Source organism: Mesoplodon mirus (assembly GCF_964341445.2).
Source record: "Mesoplodon mirus genome assembly, chromosome: 13".
NCBI lineage: Eukaryota > Metazoa > Chordata > Mammalia > Artiodactyla > Ziphiidae > Mesoplodon > Mesoplodon mirus.
This window is the reverse complement of record NC_138989.1, coordinates 50589640-50599835: the sequence shown is the minus strand read 5'-3', so window position 1 is coordinate 50599835 and position 10196 is coordinate 50589640.

Genomic DNA, 10196 nt, shown 5'->3' with positions numbered 1-10196 from the left:
GAGAAATGTCTATTTGATTCTTTTGCCCATTATTTAATTGGATTATTTGTCTTTTTATTGTTGAGTTGTAAGCACTTTTCATATATTCTGGATAAAAGTCCCTTATTGAATATATGATTGACCAATACTTTTTTCCCATTCTCTGGGTTGTCTTTTCACTTTCTTGATGGGGACCTTTGAGAGCATAAAAGCTTTTCATTTTGATGAATTTCAATTTCTGTATTTCTTTCTCTTTTTACTGGTGCTTTTTAGTTTCATATCTAAGAGATCATTACCTAATCCAAGGTAATGAAGATCATGCTTATGTTTTCTTTTAAGAGTTTTATAATTTTAGCTCTTACATTTGGGTCTTTTATCCATTTTGAGTTAATTTTTGTATATGGTATAACATACAGGTCAAACTTCCTTCTTTTGCACGTAGACTTCCAGTTGTCCCACTACCAGTTGTTTAAAAAACTACTCTTTCCATTAAATTTTCCTGGCACTCTTGTTGAAAAATCAATTGACCATAAATGTAAGAGATTTTTAATGGACTCACAGTTCTATTCCATTGATCTGTTCATCTATCCATATGCAAGCCCCACACTGTCTTGATTACTGTAGCTGTGTAGTAAGGCTGAAAATCAAGAAGCTTAACACTCTGACTTTTGTCCTCTTTCCAAGATTACTTTGGTTATTCTGGGCCTTTTGAATTTCTGTATGAATTTTAGGATAAGTTTGTCAATTTCTGCAACAACAACAACAAAAAGGCACCTGGGATTTTGATAGGGACTTATTGAAATTGTAGCTCAATTTGGGAAGTATCACCATTTTAACAATTTTAAGTCTTGATTCATGAACATGTGATTTTTTTAGGTCCTCTTTCAGTGATTTTTAAAAAAAAGTTTTCAATGTATAAGTCTTGCACGTTTTTGTTAAATCTATTCCTGAGTATTTATTTCTTTTTGATACTATTTTAAATAAATTATTAATTTTATTTTTGAATTGTTCATTGCTAAGGTATAGAAATACAACTGATTTTTGAGTATTGGTCTTGTCTTGCAACCTTGCTGAACTCATTTATTATTTCTAATTTTTTTTTTTGGTGTACTCCTTAGAATTTTCTATATATGAGATCATGTCATCTGCAAATAAAGATAGTTTTAGTTTTTTCCTTTTCAATCTGGATGCTTTTTCTTGCTTAAATGCCTTGGGTAGAATCTCCAGTACAATGGTGAATAGACATGGCAAGACTGAACAACCTTGTTGTTTGTTTTCCTGATCTTAGGGGGAAAACATCCAGTCTTTCACTGTTAAATATCATGTTAGCTGTGGATTTTTCATAGAGGCCCTTTGTTAGATTGAGGAAGTTCCCTTCTATTCCCAGTTTGTTGACTGTTTTTATCATGAAAGGGTGTTGGATTTTGTCAAATATCTTTACTGCATATGTTGAAATGATCATGTGGTTTTTGTCCTTTATTATATTAATACGGTGTATTACATGGATTTCATATGTTGAACCAACCTTGCATTCCTACAATAAATCCCACTTCATCATGGTGTGTAATTGTTTTACTATACTGCTGGGTTTGGTTTACTAGTATCTTTGGTTTACTAATATCTTTTGTTGAAGATATTTTCATTGATAATAATCAGAAATATTTGTCTTTAGGTTTTTTTCCTTTCCTTTTCTTGCGATATCTTTGTCTGGATTTGGTATCAGGGTAATGCTAGTCCCATAAAATGAATTGAGGCGTTCCTTCCTCTTCTTTTATGGGACAGTTTGTGAAGGATTGGTGTTAATTATTCTTTAAATGTTTAGTGGATGTACTGATTTAAAATAGTGTTTCCCCAAAATTCACATCTACTCAGAACTTCAGAATGGGACCTAATTTTGAAATAAGGTCTATGTAAGTTTCCTGGATCTGCCGTAACAAAGTACCACACACTGAGTGGCTTAAACAACAGAAATTTATTGTTCTGGAGTTTGGAGACTAGAAGACCCAAATCAAGGGGTTAGCAGAGTTGATTCCTTCAGAGGGTTGTAAGGGATAATCTCTTCCTTGCTTCTCTCCTAGGTTCTGTTACTCTGAGGCATTCCTTGGCTTGTAGGTGATGTTCTGTCTGTGTCTTCTCATCATCTTCTCTCTATCTGTGTCCCTCTCTGTGTTCAAATTTCCCATTTCTATAAGGACATAAGGCATATTGGATTAGGGCCCACCCTAATGACCTTATTGTAACTTGATTACCTCTGTAAAGATGCTATTTCCAAATAACGTTTATATTCTGAGGAATTGAGGGTTAGACTTTAACATATCTTTCTTGGGTGGACACAATTCAACCCATAACAGTACTGCAGATGTAGTTAGCTAAGAGGTCAAATTAGATTAGGGTGGGCCCTCAGTCCAGTATATTTAGTGTCCTTTAAGAGGAGAGACACAGACACAGAATAATGCCATGTATAGAAAAGGCAGAAATTGGAGTGATGCATCTACAAGCCAGGGATTGCCAGCAATCATGGAAGTGAGGAGAAAGGCATGACACAACTTCTCCCTCAGCCTTCATTCTCTGTCTTCCCTCCTTCTGAGTATCAAATGCATGTGCTTGACTATCATGACTTTTCCTCTTTTTAAAAAATATCATTTTATTAAATGATATATATAAATTTTTTATAATTACAGATTTTTATTAAACTGTGCCACCTAATGAAGAACTAAGAAGAAACAATTTTTTTTCTGCAAAGTGCATATTTATTACAGAACAATAGAAACAAATAAAAATTATTGGTTTACTCTTTCAACAAATATATATTTATTATCTATGTTCCAAGCACTATATTTGTCACTAAATTCTATCAATGAGGTTTGGTTGTTTATACAGCTTATCATTTAGGGGTAAGATAGGGTAAACCTCCAAATAATTATATGATGAAACATTTTGTTAAGAGCAACAAAGGAAAAGATTATATAGTGAATAAAAGGGGTGCCTGTTTGGAATTGTGTAGTCAGGGAAGGTCTTGATAAGGAAGGGGCATTTATTTAAGGTATGAATAATAAATGGAAAATAGCTGGTGTGTGTGGGACTTTTTAGGAAAATCAAGGCACAGCACATGTAAAAGCCTTCATGTGAAAAAGAGCTTGGTTTGTTGGAGGAACTGAAAGACCATGGTGGTTGGATTATAATGATCAAAAAGGAAAGAAGCCAAAAATGATGTTGAAGAGGGAGATAGGCTTTTCTATAGATGATGCATTCTATTATTAACACAATTAGAAGCCACTAATTTTTTTGAAAATAATATTTTATTTATTAAAGTTACAAATTTTATAAAAATCTAGTTCCTCCTTAAGTTTTAAGATTTAGCTTATAATTTTTCTTTTTATTTTTCTATGTATAAGTCTATCAAAATTTAGCAGTCTTTTTACAGGGCTTTTGGATGATGTTCGTTTCATTTACAAACTTAAACACCTTCAAATATTTAAAATGTCACTTGATAAATATTTCATTCTAATTGAATTGTATAGTTGATTTACAATATTATATTAGTTTTGAGTGTACAACATAGTGATTCAAAATTTTTATAGCTTATATTTCATTTAAAGGTATTTAGAAATATGGGCTGTATTCCCTGAGCGGTGCAATATATCCTTGTAGCTTATTTCTTTTATCTATAGTACTTTGTACCTCTTAATCCTCTACCCCTCTCTTGCCCTTCCTCCCTTTCCTCTCCCCACTGGAGAGGTAGCTAGGGAGGTAACTGGTAACCACTAGTTTTCTATATCTGTGAGCCTGTTTTTGTTTATTATATTCATTTGTTTGTTTTGTTTTTAGATTCCACTTGTAAGTAATAACATACAATATTTATCTTTTTCTGTCTGACTTAGTTCACTAAGCACAATGTCCTCCATGTCATCCATGTTGTTGCAAATAGCAAAATTGTATTCTTTTTTGTGACTGAGTAGTATTGGATTGTATGTATGTATGTGTGTGTGTATATATATATATATATATATATATATATATATATATATATATATATATACCATAGCTTCTTTATCCATTAATCTATTGATGGGCACTTGCTTCTGTATATTGGCTACTGTGAATAATGCTGCCATGAACACTGGAGTACCTGTATCTTTTTGAAATTAGTGTTTTCATTTTCTTTGGATCAGGTTGCCTATCTCCAGTGCATTTAGTTCTTCTGGGGTTTTCTCTTATTCCTTTGTTTGGACCATGTTCCTTTCTCCTCATTTTGCCTAACTGCTGTTTTTATTTCTGTGTTATTTGTTAGGTTGGTTACTTTTCCCAACCTTGGAGAGGTGGCCTTTTGTAGATGTCCTGTGCGTCCCAGCAGTGCATTACACTCTCATCACCAGAGTCATATGCTCTAGGGGTGCCCTTTATGTGGGCTGCTGGTTGGCAGGGCCGGGACACGAGGTGGTGGGCTGCCACACCGTTGTGGGGTGGTGGTCCTGTGGCTAGTGCTGGCCCACTGGTGGGCTGAGCTGGGTTCTCGGGTGGGTGGCTTGGGGGCTGGGCTTCCAGGATCTAGTATTGGCCTTTTGGCAGGTGGGGCCAGTTCCTGACATGGTTGGCTGCAGGGTCCTGGGTGTCTCAAAGCTGGTGCTGGTTTGCTGCAAGTGGAGCCGGGGTGCCCATGGAAGGAGGTAAGCCCAGGATCTTCCTGCTCTGCCATCTTGACCAAGCCCCTGCCTCTCAGACTGTCTTTATCTTCCTCATCTTCTTCACTACCCATGGTTCAGTTTGAAAAAATTTTATTGACTTGTGTTCACTGACCCTTTTTCTATTGTGTCCTATTTGATATTAATCTCATTCAATAAATTCTTTGATATTTTTCAATATTAGGATTCTAATTTTCTCTTATCTAATTTCTACATCTTCTGAAATTTCCCAATTTTATTATAGCCATTTTTTCAATATCTATTTTTTAAAAACACATACTTATTTTGAAGAGCTCGTCTGCTAATTCCATTATCTAGGTTATCAGTGGGTCTGCTTTTATTGACTATTTAAAAAAATAAAGATCACTTTCTTGTCTCTTTATCTATTACTTTTTCATTTTGTACTGAGCATTGTGACTGATGTATTTAAGAGGTTCTGTATTCTGTTATCTTCCTCAGAAGACTATTGAGTTTTGTCCAAGAAGTCAATTAAATTATTGGCAGATCAACTTGATGTTACAGAGGCTTGGTTTTACACTTTGTTGAGTCTGGTCTTTTCCCACTTTGTTCTTGGCCCTAGGAATAGCTCTAAATCCTTAAGAAAAATGGTCTTTATTCCTATGGCTCTTACTGGGTTTCAACATAAAGTCTAAAGTGTTTATCAGGCCCCTCGAAATTGGAAGAATGTGAACTTGAAACTTTGTATTCTTGGTACCAAGCAACCTCTAAGATCTCTGCTCAGATCTTCTGCCTTCCAGCTGTTTTCCCCTGGGCTTCTTGGAGTCTCATCCTGTACACACTTAGTTGAATAAGCCAAGGATTTGAGGAAAATTTTGTATGCAGATTTGGGGGTTCCCCTATGGCTCCTTCGTGTTGGGATTTCCTCCCTCCATTTCCAGCCACTCTGTTTCCTTCTAAATAAGATCTCTTACTCCTCAGCATAAGACAACAGTCACTGCCTGTATGAACACTACTTTAGTGAGCTGTGTGCATTGGGGATCCTCTCTGTGGAAAAGCTATATGTATGTCATTTTATCCAATGAAGTTCCTGCTAAACAAGCATCGAATCCTCTACCTTTTCTGTCTTTTGTTCACTCTCCAGGGCCTTCAAACTTTCTTTTAAAAAATTGTCCTGGGGAATTCCCTGGTGGTCCAGTGGTTAGGACTCTGTGCTTCCACTGGAGGGGGGTCCCGGGTTTGATCCCTGGTTGAGGAGCAAGATCCCACAAGCCAAGTGGCATGGCCCCCCTGCACCCCCCGCAAAAAATTGTTGTCCAGGGTCATTAACTTATTGACTTACTGGGAAGAGGTTTAGCCTGACCCAAGCTATTCTCACTTTGCCTGAACTTTTTTAAAATTCTTTTTTTAAATTCTTTTTTTGTTAATTAAAGTGTAGTTGATTTACAATATTATATTAGTTTCAGGTGTATAACATAGTGATTTGATATTTTTATAGATTCTACTCCATTTAAAGTTATTATAAAATATTGGTTATATTCCCTGTGCTACACATTACATCCTTGTATCTTACGTATTTTGTATCTAGTAGTTTGTACTTCTTAGTCCCCTTCCCCTATCTTGCTCCTCTCCCCACCACTCTCCCCACTGGTAACCACTAGTTTGTTCTCTGTATCTATGAGTTTGTTTCTGTTTTGTTATATTATTCATGTGCTTTATTTTTTAGATTCCATATATAAGTGAAAACAGTGTTTGCCTTTCTCTGTCTGATTTGTTTTACTAAGCGTAAACCCTCCAGGTCCATCCATGTTGTTGCAAATGGCAAATTTCATTCTTTTTTATGGTTGAGTAATATTCCATTTGTGTGTGTGTGTGTGTGTGTGTACACATGTACCACAGCTTCTTTATCCATTAATATGTTGATGGACACTTAAGTTGTTTCTATGTCTTGGCTATTGTTAATAATGCTGCTATGAATATTGGGTGCATGTATCTTTTCTAATTAGTGCTCTTGTTTTCTTCAGATATAAACCCAGGAGTGGAACTGCTGGATCATATGATAGTTCTATTTTTTATTTTTTGAGGAACCTCCATTGTTTTTCATTGTGGCTATACCAATTTACATTCCTACCAATAGTGAAATAGGGTTCCCTTTTCACCACACCCTTGCCAACACTTATTATTTGTTGTCTTTTTAGTGATAGGTATTCTGACAGGTGTGAGGTGAAATCACATTGTTTTTTTTTTTTTTTTTTTAAGAAGGCTAGTGGCTTTAAGACATTTAAGAGGCAATCACCACCAACTATTATATTTTCTTTTGTTTTATTGGAGTATAGTTGCTTTACTATGTGTTAGTTTCTGCTGTACAGCAAAGTGAATCAGCTATATGTATACATATATCCCCTCCTTTTTGGATTTCCTTCCCATTTAGGTCACTACAGAGCATTGAGTAGAGTTCCCTGGGCTATATAGTAGGTTCTCATTAGTTATCTGTTTTAGCATATATATGTCAATCCCAGTCACCCAATTCATCCCACCACCACCCCTTTCCCACCTTGGTGTCCATACATTTGTTCTCTATGATATGCATTAATATAGGATATTTGTTTTGCTCTGACTTATTTCACTCTGTATGACAGTCTCTAGGTCCATCTATGTCTCTGCAAATGGCACAATTTTGTTCCTTTTTATGGCTGAGTAATATTCCATTGTATATATGTACCACATCTTCTTTATCCATTCCTCTGTTGATGGACATTTAGGTTGCTTCCATGTCCTGGCTGTTGTAAATAGTGCTGCAGTGAACACTGGGGTGCATGCGTCTTTTGGAATTATGTTTTCTCTGGGTATATGCCCAGGAGTGGGATTGCTGGGTCATATGGTAGTTCTATTTTTAGTTTTCTTAGGAACCTCCATACTGTTTTCCATAGTGGCTATATCAATTTGCATTCCCATCAACAGTTCCCTTTTTTTTAAGCGGGTTCCCTTTTCTCCACACCCTGTCCAGCATTTATTGTTTGTAGATTTTTTGATGATGACCATTCTGACTGGTGTGAGATGATACCTTATGGTAGTTTTGACTTGAATTTCTGTAATAATTAGTGATGTTTAGCATCTTTTCATATGTGACCCAAGATGTGATCTATCCTGGAGAATGTACTGTGTGCACTTGAGAAGAAAATGTATTCTGCTGCTTTCGGATGGAATGTTCTATAAATATCAATTAAGTCTATCTGGTCTAATGTGTCCATTTAAAGCTTGTGTTTCCTTATTCATTTTCTGTCTGGATGATCTGTCCATTGGTAAGTGGGGTGTTAAAGTCCCCCACTATTATTGTGTTACTGTCAGTTTCTCCCTTTATGGCTATTAGTATTTGCCTTATATATTGAGGTTCTCCTTTGCTGGGTGCATAAATATTTACAATTGTTATATCTTCTTCTTGGATTGATCCCTAATCATCATGTAGTGTCCTTCCTTGTCTCTTGTCACATTTTTTATTTTAAAGTCTATTTTGTCTGGTACGGGTGTTGCTACTCCAGCTTTCTTTTGATTTCCATTTGCATGGAATATCTTTTTCCACCCCCTCACTTTCAGTCTGTATGTGTCTCTAGGTCTGAAGTGGGTCTCTTATAGACAGCATATATATGGGTCTTGTTTTTGTATCCATTCAGCCAGTCTGTGTCTTTTCGTTGGAGCATTTAATCCATTTACACTTACGGTAATTATTGATATGTATGTTCCTATTACCATTTTCTTAATTGTTTTGTGTTTGTTTTTTTGTAGGTCTTTTTCTTCTCTTGTGTTTCCCTCCTAGAGAAGTTCCTTTAGCATTTGTTGTAAAGCTCACTTGGTGCTGCTGAATTCTTTTACCTTTTGCTTGTCTATACAGCTTTTGATTTCTCCATCGAATCTGAATGATATCCTTGCCAGGTAGAGTAATCTTGGTTGCAGGCTTTTCCCTTTCATGACTTTAAATATATCCTGCCACTCCTTTCTGGCCTGCAGAGTTTATGCTGAAAAATCAGCTGATAACCTTATGGGGATTCCTTTGTATGTTGGGATTCCCTTATTTGTTGCTTTTCCCTTGCTGCTTTGAATATTTTGTCTTTGAATTTAATTTTTGTTAGTTTGATTAATATGTGTCTCTCATGATTGTTTGTGTTTCATTGATCTTTTCTATTGTTTTTTTTTGGCCTCAATTTTATTTATTTCCTTGCTGATCTTTATTATTTCTTTCCTTCTGGCTCAGGGCTTTGTATTTCTTTTTCTAATTCCTTTCGATGGTAGGTTAGGTTGAGATTTTTCTTGTTTCTCGAAGTATGCCTGCATCACTATAAAGTTTCCTCTTAGAACTGCTTTTGCTGCATCTTGTAGATTTTGGAAAATTGTGTTTTTATTTTCATGTCTCAATGTATTTTCTGACTTCCTCTTTTATTTCTATACTTACCCATTAGTTTTTTATTAGAATGTTGTTTAATCTCCTAGTGTTTTTGTTTTCCCTGTTTTTCTTCCTGTAATTAATTTCTGGCTTCATACCATGTGGTTGAAAAGACTCTTGATGTAATTTCTATCCTCTTAAATTTTTTGAGACTTGTATTGTGGCTTAACATGTGATCTATCCTGGAGAATGCTTCATGAGCACTTGAAAAGAATGTGTTTTCTGCAGTTTTTGGATGGAATGTTCCATTATGTATCCGTTAATTCCAATTGGTCCAATGTGACATTTGAGGCCACTGCTTTCTTATTGATTTTCTGTGTGATGATCTCTCCATTGATATAAGTGGGGTGTTAAAGTCCCCTTCTATTATTATATTATTGTCAGTTTCTCCCTTTTTGTCTGTTAATATCTGCTTTATATATTTAGGTGCTCCTATATTAGGTGCATATTTGCTTACAAATATTATGTCCCTTTCTTGTATTGATCCCTTTATATAAAGTCTTCCTTTGTCTTTTTTATAGACTTTAAAAGAATTATTATTTTTGGCTGTGTCAGGTCTTAGTTACAGCATGTGGTATCTTCAGCGCAGCATGTGGGCTCTTTGTTGTGGCACGTGGGCTTCTCTCTAGTTGTGGCGTGCAGGCTCTCTAGTTGTGGTGTGCAGGTTCCAGAGCACATGGGCTCTGTAGTTGTGGCACCTGGGCTCAGTAGTTGTGGCCCTTGGGCTCTAGAGTACAGGCTCAGTAGTTGTGGCGCAGCAGTTTAGTTGCTCTGTGGCATGTGGGATCTTCCCGGACAAGGGCTCGAACCTGTATCTCCTGTATTGGCAGGTGGATTCTTAACCACTGTGCCACCAGGGAAGTCCTAGTCCATTGATATTTAAAGTGATTTTTGATAGGTATGTTCTTTTTGTGGCACGCCATTTTGTTATTCACTTTCTGGTTGTTTTTGTAGTTCTCTGGTCTTTTGTTCTTTTAGTCTCTTCTCTTGTGGTTTGATGATTTTCTTTAATGTCATGTTTGTGTTCCCTTCTCTCTAGGTTTTTTATGTCTATTGTAAGTTTTTGATTTGTGGTTAGTGTGTAGTTCATATATGTTGACCTATAACCTATAACTGACCTATAACTGTATCTACTTGAT